Source organism: Hyperolius riggenbachi, chromosome 4, assembly GCF_040937935.1.
Source record: "Hyperolius riggenbachi isolate aHypRig1 chromosome 4, aHypRig1.pri, whole genome shotgun sequence".
Classification (NCBI taxonomy): Eukaryota; Metazoa; Chordata; class Amphibia; order Anura; family Hyperoliidae; genus Hyperolius; species Hyperolius riggenbachi.
Window position 1 is genome coordinate 374,437,651 of NC_090649.1, and position 15,511 is coordinate 374,453,161.

Here is a 15,511-nt window from a genome sequence, read left to right on the forward strand (position 1 = left end):
TTAAGTCAGTGCACATCTTTCAATTCATGCCCCCCAATATGGACAAAACAACAGGCAGAGGCAGGCCACCCAGCAGGTCTGTTCAAATTCATGCTGACATGATTTTGTACGGCCCTCAACCAAAATACAGTATTCAGAAGGCACGTGCCATCAACTCCCAAGATTGTCAGGATGTAGTTGACTATTGAACACAGAACACCTCATCTTCCTCAGCTTCCGCACGGAACCATGACATATCTTCCTCCTTCTGCTCTGATTCTGGCACCCCACTTAACACTCAACTGGCAGCCAACACTGCTACTACTAGCACCACAGCCATTAGTGTTACAAAATGAAGGCACTAAGCATGCTACACCACCTCATATGTCTGAGTTAGGCGTCAGTATGGACGTAAGGTGTGAGAATGATGAAGTATCTGTTGTTGGTGCAGTTTTGGAGGTGTCTGATACAAGCGAAGCTGTGAAGGATGATTATGATGATGATGATGATGATGATACTGCCATGGATGTCACGTGGGTTCCCAATAAACAACATGAACAGGGGGACAGTTCAGAGGGGGAGTCAGAAAGGAGTAGGAGGAGACGAATTGCTGAAAGAAGCAGTGGGAGGTCGACGTCAGAAACAGCTTGTGGCAGTGTCTGGTGGCATGTATCGCCACCTATGGACAGCCAGCCAACGTGCCCTTTAAGGTCAGCTGCTGCCGCCACCACCACAGTGCCATCATCCCAGGGCTCAGTGGTGTGGACATTTTTTTGTGTGTCTTCCTCAGATGACAGCGATGCCATCTGTACTCTCTGCCATCAAAAATTGAGTCGTGGAAAGACCAAGAGTCAGACCCACGTAGGGACAACCGCCTTGATGAAAAGCACAAACCGCAATGGGATGACCACCTGAGGAAAAGAAGCACACAAATGCAAAGCCACCCTCCGCCTCCTCTTCCTCCTTGAGGTGCAGCATCTTCAGCCACTTCATCCCTTGCACCTTCACAGCCACCGTCCTCCACTCCGCCTCTCATTTTGAGCGGTTCCTGCTCCTCTGCCCACAGCAGCAGCCAGGTGTATGTCAAGAAATTCTTTGAGCGGAAGAAGCCAATGTCTGCCAGTCACCCCCTTGCCCGGCGTCTGAAAGCTGGCTTGGTGGAACTGTTAGCTCGCCAGATGTTACCATACCAGGTGGTGGACTCTGAGGCCTTCTGAAAATTTGTGGCCATTGGGACACCGCAGTGGAAAATACCAGGCCGCAATTATTTTTTTAAAAAGGCGATACCCAAACTGTACCGTGATGTTGAAAGGCAAGTGGTGTCATCTCTGGCACACAGCGTTGGGTCAAGGGTCCATCTGACCATGGATGCCTGGTCTGCAAAGCACAGTCAGGGCAGGTACATTACTTATACAGTACATTGGGTCAACCTGGTGACCATTGGCAAGCAGGGAGTACGTAGCTGTGCAGCGGACCTAGTTGTGACACCTCCACGGCTTGCAGGCAGGCCTGCTACCACTTCCTCTCCTCCTCCTGCTACATCCTCTTTGCTGTCATCCTCCTCCTCCTTGGCTGAATGGAAGTGCCACTCTACTGGTGCTGCAATCTCCTCTCCAACTACACACCCCCAGCTCCCCAGGGCCTATGCTGCATGCTAGGTACGACAGTGTCATGCCATGTTGAACATGTCTTGCCTCAAAGCTGAGAGTCACACTGGAGCAGCTCTCCTGGCTGCTCTTAACAAACAGGTGGATCAGTGGCTGACCCTGCATCAACTGGAGATCAGCAACATGGTGTGTGACAACGGCAGCATTTCGGCTTTGAGTTTGGGCAGCTTGACACATGTACCCTGTATGACACATGTGCTGAATCTTATAATCCAAAGATTTGTGTGTAAGTACCCAGGCTTACAGGAGGTTCTGAAGCAGTCTAGGAAGGTGTGTGGGCATTTCAGCCGTTCCTACACGGCCATGTTGTGCTTGGCCGATATTCAGGAGAGAAACAACTTGCTGGTGAGGCACTTGATTTGCGATAGCCCAACTCGCTGGGATTCAATGCTCCTCATGTTTGACCACCTGCTACAACAGGAGAAAGCCATCAGTTACTATCTGTACAGCTACGCTCAAAGGTAATGCTCTGGGGAGCTGGGCATTTTCTGGCCGAAGTACTGGACACTCATGCGTAATGCCTGCAGGCTCATGCGTCCGTTTGAGGAGGTGACAAACCTGGTGAGTCGCAGTGAAGGCGCCATCAGCGATTTGATCTAATATGCTTTCTTCCTGGAGCGTGCCATGCATAGATTGGTGGATCAAGCTGTAGAGGAGCGTGAACAGGAACAGGAGGAAGAGTTGTTGGAAACATCATGACCAAAACCAGATTTGTCATCAACACCTGCAGCAGCACAGAGGAGAGGGGAGGAGGAGGAGGAAGAGTTGTCTGGGGAAGAGGAGTCAGATGAGGAAAGTGTTTTTTTTTTGAGGAGGAGGTGGAAGAACAACTGCAGCAGGCTTCGCAGGGGGCTTGTGCTGCTCACCTTTCCCGTGGTATTGTTTGTGGCTGGGGGGAGGAGGAGAACTTACCTGACATCACTGAGGAAGAGCAAGAGGAGCTGGATAGTAGGTCGGCATCCAATTTTGTGCAGATGGGGTCTTTCATGCTGTCCAGCCTGTTGAGAAACCCCCGTATAAAAAAAACTCTAGGGTAACGAACTGCACTGGGTGGCAACGCTACTAGACCCTCAATATAAGCACAAAGTGGCGGGGATGTTACCAAATTTCCAGAAGGCAGAAAGGATGCAGCACTTGCACAACAAGCTGGCAAGTATGCTTTACAATGCGTTTAACCCTCCTGGCGGTTTGCAAAAAAATCGCCAGGGGGCAGCAAATCTTTTTTTTTTAATTTTTTTTTTTTTTTCATGTAGCGAGACTTTGTCTCGCTACATGATAGCCGCTGCTCAGCGGCATCCCCCCAGCCCCTCCGATCGCCGCCGGCGATCGGAGATCCGGAGATCCCGTTCAAAGAACGGGATCTCCCGGAGGGCTTCCCCCGTCGCCATGGCGACGGGGCGGGATGACGTCATCGACGTCGTGACGTCAAAGGGGATTCCGATCCACCCCATAGAGCTGCCTGGCACTGATTGGCCAGGCAGCGCACGGGGTCTGGGGGGGGGCGGCTGCGGCGCGACGGATAGCGGCGGATCGGCGGGTAGCGGCGGCGATCGGGCACTGCACGCAGCTAGCAAAGTGCTAGCTGCGTGCAGCAAAAAAAAAATTATGCAAATCGGCCCAGCGGGGCCTGAGCGGTGCCTTCCGGCGGCTTACCCCGAGCTCAGCTCGGGCTTACCGCCAGGAAGGTTAAGGGTGATGTCACAGCACAACGGAATAAAGGTGCCACTGCCAGTAATCTTCCTCCTCCTCCCATGTCCACGCAGGCAAGGACAGGACGCTCTAGCGATTTCATGGTGATGTCGGACATGCGGACATTCTTTAGTCCAATGCCTCGCCTTAGCCTTTCTGGATCCACCCTCCACCAACGCCTCGAGTGGCAGGTAGCCGACTACCTGGCCCTAAGTGCGGATATAGACACTCTGAGCAGCGATGAACCCCTGGACTACTGGGTGCGCAGGCTTGACCTGTGGCCAGAGCTGTCACAATTTGCCATCCAACTTCTGGCTTGCCCTGCCTCAAGTGTCCTGTCAGAAAGGACCTTCAGCACAGCTGGAGGCATTGTCAGTGAGAAGAGAAGTCACCTAGGTCAAAAAAGTGCTCAGTACCTCACCTTTATCAAAATTATTGAGGCATGGATCCCGGAGGGCTACTGCCTACCCAAAGACAGTCAGTCCCCACACACAGCATCTCTGCCTGCAGGCCGTGTGACTGCCTGCCCTGAAGGCTAACAAAGAGAATAATTTTTCTGGTGCGTGTATATGCCTTATTTTTTCTGGCTGCACTGAGGCTGCAACAACAAAACAAAAGGCATGTACACGTGTCAATTCCCCGTTGTGATCATTACCTTGCTGAGGTGAAGGGGTCTGCGTATCACAATGAAGCATTGACCTATATGAGTGTGTTGAGGGGCACACCAAAGATAATACGGTCGTTGCTTCATTGTAGTCAGACCAAATTTGTTCAGCTGGACAGTCACTGTTGTTCTATCATTGAGCTACCACAGCCCGGCGACCATATGGGCTTGAAAACCGCCACGGCCTGCACTCTCGCCATGGTGCGCACCAGTCCAGCATGGCCGTCACTACGCAAACAGCTGTTTGCGGTGCGTTACATAGTGAGTTTGGTCTGTCAGTGTGAAGCAGTACACTACTTACACTACCTGCTGATCCATGTCTACACACGCAAGATGTTTTAAAGCACTTTATGCCTCTAATTTAGAATTGCTATGTTATTTCTGCCCTTTAGGGATTATAACCCTGCTTTGCGTCAAATCCGTAATTTTCCCCGAGACTTTTGGGATGTATCCCACTGCGCCATGTCCCCCTCTAGGTGTTAGACCTCTTGAAACATCTTTTCCATCACTTTTGTGGCCAGAAACAGTGTTTGTAGCTTTTCAAGTTCGCCTGCCCATTGAAGTCTATTGCGGTTCGCCTGGTTCGCGCAAACTCAAACTTTTGCGGATGTTTGCTTTCAAGGTTTGCAAACCCAAAATCGGAGGTTTGAGCCATCTCTAGAAGGCATAGGATTACGGCAGGGATTAGATTGTGAGCGCATCTGAGGGACAGCCTGTCACTTGTACAGTGCTGCGGGAGATTTGCAGCTAGGAAATTCCACGATTCTGGCCGGAATATGGCAATTCCGGTTCCAAAGCGACGGAACGGAATTGCTATAGCCCTAATTCAGAATTTCCGCGGAACAAAACGAAATTCTGCGGAATTTAAATTTTTTTCCCCCTAACTGCTTTCTGCCTATTTTCTGCTCAATATACTCCCTTCCTCCCTCCTCCCTACTCCCTCACTCCGTCCTCCTCACTCCCTCCCTCCTCACTCTCTCACTCCCTCCCTCACTCCACACTCACTCACTCCCTTACCTCCTCCCTCACTCCCTCCTCACTCACTCCTCCCTCCTTCCTCCCTCACTCCCCCCTCCTTGTGCCCAGGTCCACTCTCGTCTTCCAAGGAATTGTAGGATTTCAAAAGCCAGCTTACATACCTTGGCCGTGAATTGAACCCAGGTCTTGTGCTCGGTAGGTAGCGCTCTTCACCACTATACCACCACCAACACTACATGCTGATGCCAGCCTAGCTTGTACCATTCTAATATATCCAAGAGAAAAATGAGCTTGCTTAGGGAATTGTAGGATTTCAAAAGCCAACTCACATACATGCTCTGCACCACCCCTCCCAGATATTCACATCACTATCAACAGCACTACCATCCGCCCTATGCCCCAGGCCCGCTGCCTGGGCATCACCCTCAGGGTTGCTCACCAGGACTTTCGAATTCGAATATACCCGAATTATCCTGTAGATTTTCATGGTTGCCGAATTCAAATTCGAATAGCGATCCTGCTCCCAAATTCGAAGTCGAATTTTCCCGAATCGTGCCTCTCTAATTTGGCCGCGATCACGGATTTTAAACCGTGATCACAAATTTGGATTCGGCTACCGTCGCCCAAAACCTGCCGACTTTAAGGGTTAATAACAAAGCCCCCTTAAATGCCAAAATCACCAAATTTGCAGGATATGTTAAGAGAAAAGTGGGAGCAAGGGGAAATTTTTTTTTTTCAAAAAGACCTTATACTTTTTGAGTAAATCGATTTTAAAAGTTCAAAGAAAAAAAAACAATACATTTAAATGCTGGTCAATGACAGATCGTGGGAAATATTTCCTAGCAGTTAATAGCAAAGGCCCCTTACATCCTAGCAACACCAAATTTGCAAGTTATATTATAAAGATAGCGGTGGTCCCATGGCAGTCATTTTGGCATCGCAGGAGGTGTCACTTAAGCAATGGGACCTAACGGTGGTCCCATGGCAGTCATTTTGGCGTCGCAGGAAGTGTCGCCTAAGCCATAAGACCTAGCAGTGGTCCCATGGCGGTCATTTTGGCATCGCAGGAGGTGTCACTTAAGCCATGGGACTCTGTCACAGAGGCGCTCAATTCTGCATTTAGACCCATTGAGTTATACTCCTGTTTGCCTGATGAAGCGGGACCACACCTGTGAAACGCGTTGCACAAAGTGGAGTTAAATAAAACATTTTTGTATTGATATATTGTGACTCAATTGAGTTTTATATTTGTAAGGAATGTAAGTCCACCTGAACATCCCCCTCTTTTAGACGGTTTTTAAACATTTTTATTCTACTCTTGCGCCTCTGTACACCAAGCTTTGCTGAAATCCTGATTCCACCCTCGGTGGAGGGGTGCTACCCCATTTCCTATCTACAGAGAGCGACATCTTAAAAACCTGAGTGGGGTCAGGTTCTAATACTCCCCACCTGCATTTGAAGTGGTTGCCTATGGGTAACTTATGTTTGTAAGTATATCTAAGATTCTTTGCTTTAAACCACAACCAACTTAACAATAATACACTATATTGGGCTCTCGATTTCTCTTTGTTCTTCCAAACAGATTGGTAAGAGCAAATTTCCAAGCAGCATCTGCCTTTTAAATCAACATCTTTTAATGCAAGGTGTAAACAGAATACATTGGCCCATATGCAATTCACTTTTTCACCTAAGTTTTCTAATTGGTTATATTTTTAAACTGATCAAAAAATGCATTTTAAGGCAAAAAAAGGCTCAAAATAGTTTTGATTGTACCTTTTCAACTACTTTTTGGTACTTTTTTTATTTGCAAAGTGATAAAAGTTGTTTTAAGTAGAAGATGAAAAATCATCTCCTAGGAGAAAACTCATGAGAAAAAGGGAATTGCATATGGCTCATTATCTCATCTATCTTTTTAACCTCTTGAAGGCCGCAGTGTTAAACCCCCCTAAAGACCAGGCCAATTTTCACTAATCGGGCCACTATAGCTTTAAGGCCAAGCTGCAGGGCCACACAACAGAGCACACAAGTGATTTGCCACCCCCCTTTACTCCCCACCAACACAGCTGTCTCTTGGTGGGGTCTGATCCCCCCCCATATTGTTTATTTTTCTTTTTAAAATATTTGTTATTTTTTAAATTTTTTCTTTCCCTGCAAACCCACCCTCCCTGCAGCCAGCCAATGATGCGATTGGCTGTTATAGGCTTCAGCCTGTGAGAGCCAATCGCCCTCCTGTGTGCCAGGGGGACACGGCTGTCCCCAGTACAGCGCTGTGATCTGTAGATCGCAGAGCTGTACTTAGTAGAAAGTCGGCAATGCCGCTCGGAGACTGAAGGCGGGGTGGAGCTCCGCCCCCCAAGCAGGAAATGCGCGTGCAGCCTGCAGTAGCCGGCCCTAGGACCTGACACAAATTGGCATTAGGTGGTCCCGGGGCTGCCAGCGTGGTCATGCCCATTGGTGTGACACGGTCGTTAGGTAGTTAATATGTGCGTATTGACCATTCCTTTCCATTTTATGTGCATATTTTATCTTTTCAGCTTAAACTATGTATATTTAATCTACATTTTAAGCAGAAGTGAGTAGACAGTCCATGCTGTTTAGTCCATGTGTTTGTGCAGTGATACTTTTCAGGTAAATTAAGCTGGAGCGCAGATGGTTAACTTTCATTTCAGTAGTTTGCATATTCACTCCATGAGCAGAAATGAGGTATCATGGGAATTCCTTCGTACTTGTATACAGCTGAGTTAACATAATTGGCTTTTGTTTTAAAAAGCAAATTTTAAATTAAATAATAGTAATAATAATAATACAAATAATAAAAAAACTACGTTACAATATTTTTTTACATGCTCAATTCAGGGTATTGAAACTAATAGCAATCAGATATATTGTGAGTGACATCACTTGGTCTGCACCAAGACTTGCATATGGGGAACAATCACTAGTCAGCTTCACTAGACACTATATAAGAACTTCAACTCCTATTATCAAGTATACATGAGGGGGATACATGGAAGCATAGATATGCCTAGCATGAAAAATGTGCTACAGCAAGTGCTCAGCCCTTGCTGTTAAAATATTTTTTTTATTTATTTATTTTAACACTGAAAAAGCATTTTAACATTTTGTATTACTTAGTTGCGCTGCCTAAAGCTTTATGTTGGAAATGGATGTAACATACTTACATACACAAAAACTGACACACAGCATGCAGTATGCACACAGTCAAACTATAATAAACCATAGTAAAAATACGAAACATTCGGAGGTTTGATGAAGGCATGCATAAATCGCTGCTATGACTAATTTATTGTATACTGGAAGTGTCAGTGAGTACTTCTGTGAGAACACAGGGGAAATGTTTCAACTGATGAAGTGCAAACATCGAGGAGCTCACAGAAGAGCTTTATTAATATTCGCCTTTTGAAAATTGGCAAGCCTCTTTTTGGAACAGAAATGGCGCTACAAAAGTTTATATGACATGAAATTTTGGCACCAATAAAGTGTATGAGTAAGTGTTAGCTGCCAATATGTATTTGGCACTGACATATAGAACACATATGGTGCATTAGTGCAGTAATATCCATGCTGAAAACTTAAAAACGCTAGACTTCTCCAGCTTAATGGGTAAACATGATGCCTTTTTCATATTAATAGTATTTACGTAATTAGTATATATATATAGATAGATAGATAGATAGATAGATAGATAGATAGATAGATAGATAGATAGATAGATAGATAGATAGATATAGACACACACAAACAATCTCGATCTAACTGTGTTATAAAGATTGCTACACAATGTACAAGATGACTTAATGAATTGTAACCTTCTCCACTCCTTCACTTAAACTAATATGACTTTTGGTATATTTTGTAACGCTGCTCAGTGCAGCGCATAGATGTGAACCAGCTACATTTAGTTACATGGGAAAATAAATACCTTGCTGATCGCACAGGGCAGTGCGCTGTGGAAAGCGCACAGAAACGTCCCTGATGTGAACGAGGCCTAAATGTGCTTTTCTGTTTAACTCTTCAATCCATACACTATTCATGTGGTCGTCTTCACATCAATAGTATCATTCACCAAAGCATCAATTCAGGCTCAATGCCAGAGGCATCACTATGGTTGGTGTCACCCTGTGTGGAAACTCCTGGTGCCACCCCTCTGTTAATCCATTAACATCCAAACTCGAAAGACCAAAAAAATAAAAAATATTATTTTTGTAGTAAAGTTACTTCTTACTGAAATTTGTTGAGAATGGGGCTGGAAAGGGGTAATACTAGACCCATTATATTCTATAGGAGGAGAGGAGTTAGGAATAGGGATTGATATACTGGGCACACTTTGCTATAAATGTGTCCGTGTGTGTGTGTGTGTGTGTGGCGGGGGGGGGGGGTGTATCTGGCCATGGGGGGTTGGATGGGCACCTTTGGTTAGAAGTGAGTAGGGCAATGTTAAAGGATACCCGAACTGAAATGTGGCATAATGAGATACACATGTGTATGTACAGTGACTAGCATACAAATAACTATGCTGTGTTCCTTTTTTTCTTTCTCTGCCTGAAAGAGTTAAAAATAAGGTATGTAAGTGGCTGACTCAGTCCTGACTCAGACAGGAAGTGACTACAGTGTCACCCTCACTGATAAGAAATTCCAACTATAAAACACTTTCCTAGCAGAAAATGGCTTCTGAGAGCAAGAAAGAGGTAAAAAAAAAGGGGAATTTCTTATCAGTGAGGGTCACACTGTAGTCACTTCCTGTCTGAGTCAGGACTGAGTCAGCCACTTACATACCTTATTTTTAACTCTTTCAGGCAGAGAAAGAAAAAAGGGAACACAGCATAGTTATTTCTATGCTAGGCACTGTACATATACATGTGTATCTCATTATGTCACATTTCAGTTCGGGTATCCTTTAAGGTGATCACCACATGGTCCTGGTGGCCTCTGAACTCTGTTATCAGCTCAGCATGGAGCATCCGGAAGAGAGAAGAGTGGGAGGGAGAAGTGCATCAGGTACTAACCTGGTCTATATTTATGTAGCCTTACTTCACCCTCCCTTACTTACCATGACTTGATGTAACCCTCTCTGCTAGTGACATCTGGCGCAGATGGCACCTACCACACTATAAAAAACAGAGGGAAAACATTTAACTCTGGGGATATTTCAAATGGACCCACTGTATAAAATATGAACGCGCACGGGGCATCGGAAAAAGCTTGTAAAAGCAAAACGGTCGTCAGGCAGACCGCTGCTTCCACATTGCCCCACGGCGAGGACAGCATTAGGGTATGTTGCTGTACCAATGTATGGAAATGCACTATAATGGACTAATTTGTCAGAGTGCTGATAATTAAATTTATTGAAGAAAAAGTCCTGTATGTGGTGCCGGATAATTTGTTCTTCTAATTCAGCAATATTGATATGTTTTTCAAGTCCTGAGCACACTGGAGGCTGATACCCTACCGTCCATATCCCAGAGGTGCCCTCCTCCTTTATTTACTTGTGCCAGGTTACTTTTCTTTCTCTGTGATTATACATAAAATATGAATGTTTCCAACATCACTGTTGTTTGGCTACTGTCTAATCTATTAGAGATGGCCCAAACGGTTCACGGCCAAACGGTTCCCCGCGGAGAACCGCAAACTTTTCCGGAAGTTTGGTTCGCCCCCATAGTGTATCATGAGGGTCAACTTTGACCCTGTACATCAGTCAGCAGGCACATTGTAGCCAATTAGGCTACACTCCCTCCTGGAGCCACTCCCTCCTTATAAAAGGCAGGCAGCGTCAGGCATTGGACTCACTCGTGTGCCTGCAGTAATTAGAAAAGGGATAGCTGCTGCAGACTCTCATAGGGAAAGCTTAGTTTGGCTCTTGTAGGCTTGTTAGCTTGCTTCTGGCTGATTCTTATTGCTAAAAAAGCACCGCTCAACAGCTCTTGTCAGGACGTGGTTGACTATTTAACACAGAACACCTCATCTACTGCAACCACCAGTACTACTCCAAGTACCACATCCACTACATTTGACAGTTCGCAGGAGTTATTTGGTGGGGAAATCACTGATACACAGCCATTATTGTTACAACCAGATTAAGGTACTAAGCAAGTTACACCACCTCATATGTCTGAGTTAGGCGACACTATGGACATAACGTGTGAGGAGGATGATGAAGGATTGCAAGTGGCCTCTCTCACCCAGGCCACTGTTTTTTCACCTGACTTCCACTGGGTCGGAGACTTCGGACCATCCCCACCAAGACCACCAGACACAAGAACTCCTTCTTCCCGATGGCCGTTAGCCTCCTGAACTCCCTTAACATTCTACCACCCTCTATCAGTGCCCTACCACCTGCATAGGAGCAGCAGACTTCAGTAGTAGAGATGTCGCGAACCTCCGATTTTCTGAAGGTTTGGTTCTCGGAAAAGTTCGCGAACCGCAATAGACTTCAATGGGGAAGTGAACTTCAAAATTTAGAAAAATTTCTACCGGCTGGAAAAATGATAGAAAACCTGTTTCAAGGGATCTAATACCTGGAGGAAGACATGTTTGAGTGAAATACACATCAAAAGTCCCAGACAAAAATCTAGATTTCACATAAACCCCTATTTTAAGGTCACAAATCTCATTCAATATTCAATGACAGGCCTACACTACTTTACAACATCAGGCAGTGTATCCCTTACTCCCTCCTCCCTGACCCCCTCCTCCTGGAGGGAGGAGGGTCTCATCTTCCAGGGAATTGTAGAATTTCAAAAGCCAGCTTATATACCTTGGGCGGGAATTGAACCCAGGTCTTGGCTGGGAATTGAACCCAGGTCTGAGTGCTTGGTAGTCAGCTCTCTTAACCGCTATACCACCACCAACACTACATGCGGAAGGCAGCCTAGCATGTACCAGTATGATCTATCCTAGAGAAAAATGAGCTTGCTTAAAGATTTGTAGGCTTTTAAAAGCTAACTTACATACCTTGGCCAAGAATTGAACCCAGGTCTTGGCTGGGAATTGAACCCAGGTCTGAGTGCTTGGTAGTCAGCTCTCTTAACCGCTATACCACCACCAACACTACATGTGGAAGGCAGCCTAGTAGCATGTACCATTGCTTAAAGATTTGTAGGCTTTTAAAAGCCAGATCGACTTCAATGGGGAGGTGAACTTTGAAAACTAGAAACATTTATGCTGGCCACAAAAGTGATGGAAAAGATGTTTCAAGGGGTCTAACACCTGGAGGGGGGCATGGCAGAGTGGGATACATGTCAAAAGTCCCGGGGAAAAATCTGTATGTGACACAAAGCAGCGTTTTAAGGGCAGAAATCACATTGTATGCTAAATTGCAAGCCTAAAGTGCTTTAAAGAGCAGCTGTTAGGTATAAGGTCTCAGAGAAAATAAACACATATATCAGTAGCTAAAGATTGGCTGTACTTACATTACATATGCATTTCACTGTCCACGTTTGGATTTCACAGAATTTGTATATAGTATATGCAGAGAATGATGCTCCTGACAGCCCATGGCAGGTTCCATGTTTGTGAAGCCAAATGTGTCGTCATGTCCTGCCTGCTTCTGATCACAGAACAGCTCGTACAGAATAACACAGTGTGCAGTGAATATTAATGAGCCATGTGGCTAGGAACAATAGCGGACTCCTGCAGAGTAATCTTCCCGGAGATTTATCTGTGCTGTGAGTTTAGAAGCTGCTGAAACTTGATCCCGTCTTCTCCTTAGCAGCCGAGGGGAGGGCCCCAGAATGCTTTGCAGTATGGAATGCGGCTTGCGTCCTCCTTAGGAGCTTAGCTTTGGTGATAAGCACACATTAAATGTAAGAGAGATTTTTATCTTTAGTAATGTCTTTTGGCTTCTGTCTAAACTGTTTAACACAGGAGAATAGAGGTTTAAATTAGCTTCTGCAGCCTGACAGTTACTCTTTAAAACATCTTGCATGTGTATACATCAATCAGGGAGTGTAATTAGAGTACTGCTTCACACTGACACACCAAACTCACTGTGTAACACACCGCAAACAGCTGTTTGCGTAGTGATGGCCATGCTGGACTGGTGCGCACCATGGCGAGAGTGCAGGCCGTGGCGGTTTTCAAGCCCATATGGTCGCCGGGCTGTGGTAGCTCAATGATAGAACAACAGTGACTGTCCAGCTGAACAAATTTGGTGTGACCACAACGAAGCAACGGCGGTATTATCTATGGTGTGCCAACCCCCGAGACCCTCATATAGCTGGCGGTCATTGCTTCATTGTGATACGCAAGCCCCTGCACCGCGGCAAAGTAATGATCACGAAGGGGAATGGGCACATGTACAGGCCTTTTGTTTTGTTGTTGCAGCTGCAGTGCAGCCAGAAAAATTAGGCAGGCATGTACACGCACCAGAAAAATTCAGGAATTCACCTGGAGTCACCACCGTTGGAGAAGGCAAGCGGCGTGCAAGCAGAGATGCTGTGTGTGGGGACTGACTTAGTCTTCGGGATCCATTCCTCATTCAAGGTGAGGTACTGAAGACTTTTATGACTTAGGCGACTTCTTTTCTCAGTGACAATGCCTCCAGCTGCACTGAAGGTCCTTTCTGACAGGATGCTTGAGGCAGGGCAAGACAGAAGTTGGATGGCAAATCAGGACAGCTCTGGCCACAGGTCAAGCCTGCGCACCCAGTACTCCAAGGGTTCATCGCTGCTCACAGTGTCTACATCCACACTTAAGGCCAGGTAGTCGGCTACCTGCCGGTACAGGCGTTGGTGGAGGGTGGATCCGGAAGGGCTAAGGTGAGGCGTTAGACTAAAGAATGTCCGCATGTCCAACATAACCATGATATCGCTGGAGCGTCCTGTCCTTGCCTGCGTGGACATGGGAGATGGTAACCAAGAGAGATAATATTTGCACTCTTGCCCATGGTCCTGCTGTGTGCCCCCATGGTCCTCCTGTGTGCCCCCATGGTCCTCCTGTGTGCCCCCATGGTCCTCCTGTGTGCCCCCATAGTCCTCCTGTGTGCCCCCATGGTCCTCCTGTGTGCCCCCATGGTCCTCCTGTGTGCCCCCATGGTCCTCCTGTGTGCCCCCATGGTCCTGCTGTGTGCCCCCAGTGACCTGCTGTGTGCCCCCATGGTCCTCATGTGTGCCCCCATGGTCCTGCTGTGTGCCCCCATGGTCCTGCTGTGTGCCCCCATGGTCCTCCTGTGTGCCCCCATGGTCCTCCTGTGTGCCCAGATGGTCCTGCTGTGTGCCCCCATGGTCCTGCTGTGTGCCCCCATGGTCCTGCTGTGTGCCCCCATGGTCCTGCTCTCTGCTCCCCATGTGTCCGCTCTCTGCTCCCCATGTGTCCGCTCTCTGCCCCCATGTGTCCGCTCTCTGCCCCCCATGTTTTCGCTCTCTGCCCCCCATGTGTCCGCTCTCTGCCCCCATGTGTCCGCTCTCTGCCCCCATGTGTCCGCTCTCTGCCCCCATGTGTCCGCTCTCTGCCCCCCGTTCTGGTGTCTTCGGTCCCCCCTGCGTGTCCTCGGGTCGGGCCTCCCTGTGTGAGAAATAGCAGCGCTTACCTTCTCCATCTTGCCCGCGGCGATTGAAGAGATCCGGCTTCAGTGGGCGGCTTCCTCTAGTGCCGGCTTGTAATGACGCGTCATCGATGACGCGTCATTACAAGCCGGCACTAGAGGAAGACGCCCACTGAAGCCAGATGTCTTCAATCGCCGCGGACAAGATGGAGAAGGTAAGCGCTGCTGTTTCTCACCCAGGGGGGACCCGAGGACACGCAGGGGGGACCCGAGGTGCGGGTAGAGGGAAGCGGGGAGGAAAGAGACAGCCACAGCAGCACCACAGGCAGGGAATCCCCGACGTCAGGTCGCGGTTCGTATCGGCGGGCGTTCGTAAGTCGGGGATTCCTTGCCTTTGCCGTATAAGACGCAGGGACTTTTTCTCCCCATTTTTTGGGGAGAAAAAGTGCGTCTTATACGGCGAAAAGTACGGTATATAAAACCAATTAAAAAGAAAGGTACTAAACCCATATAGCACAATACATATGTAGCACAATAACCATACAATTTTAAGGACTGGCCAAAGTCCACATCAATAATTTTATATGTCATAAAATATAGCAACCAGGACGCTCAATAATGAGCAATCTTGGGCTAAGAACCCGGGTTCATGTATCAAGGCTAGAAAAAAGTGCACAACAAGTAAAATCAAAACAAGGCAATAATAATCAAAAATTGTTATAAAGTGACATAATTATCCATAGTTAAACATAAATATAGATGCCTGTAAATGAGTGAGAACAGACGTGATTTATAGGTGAACCCACAAGGAAGACTAGCATAGATACTTAGCCGGGCCAAGGATGTAGTAGGCGCTATGGGAGAGGTACCAACAGGAGCCCCCGGTGGACTGCTCCACCGGCATTGTCACGCCGCTTTGTCACAGAGCGGGGGGATCCGTGTGTCTAATGGCGCGAGACGCCAGTTAAGTAGCGAAAGCCGTAGGTGACATCAAAGAAAATGACGTCAGTACACATCCCGGCATAGGAAAAC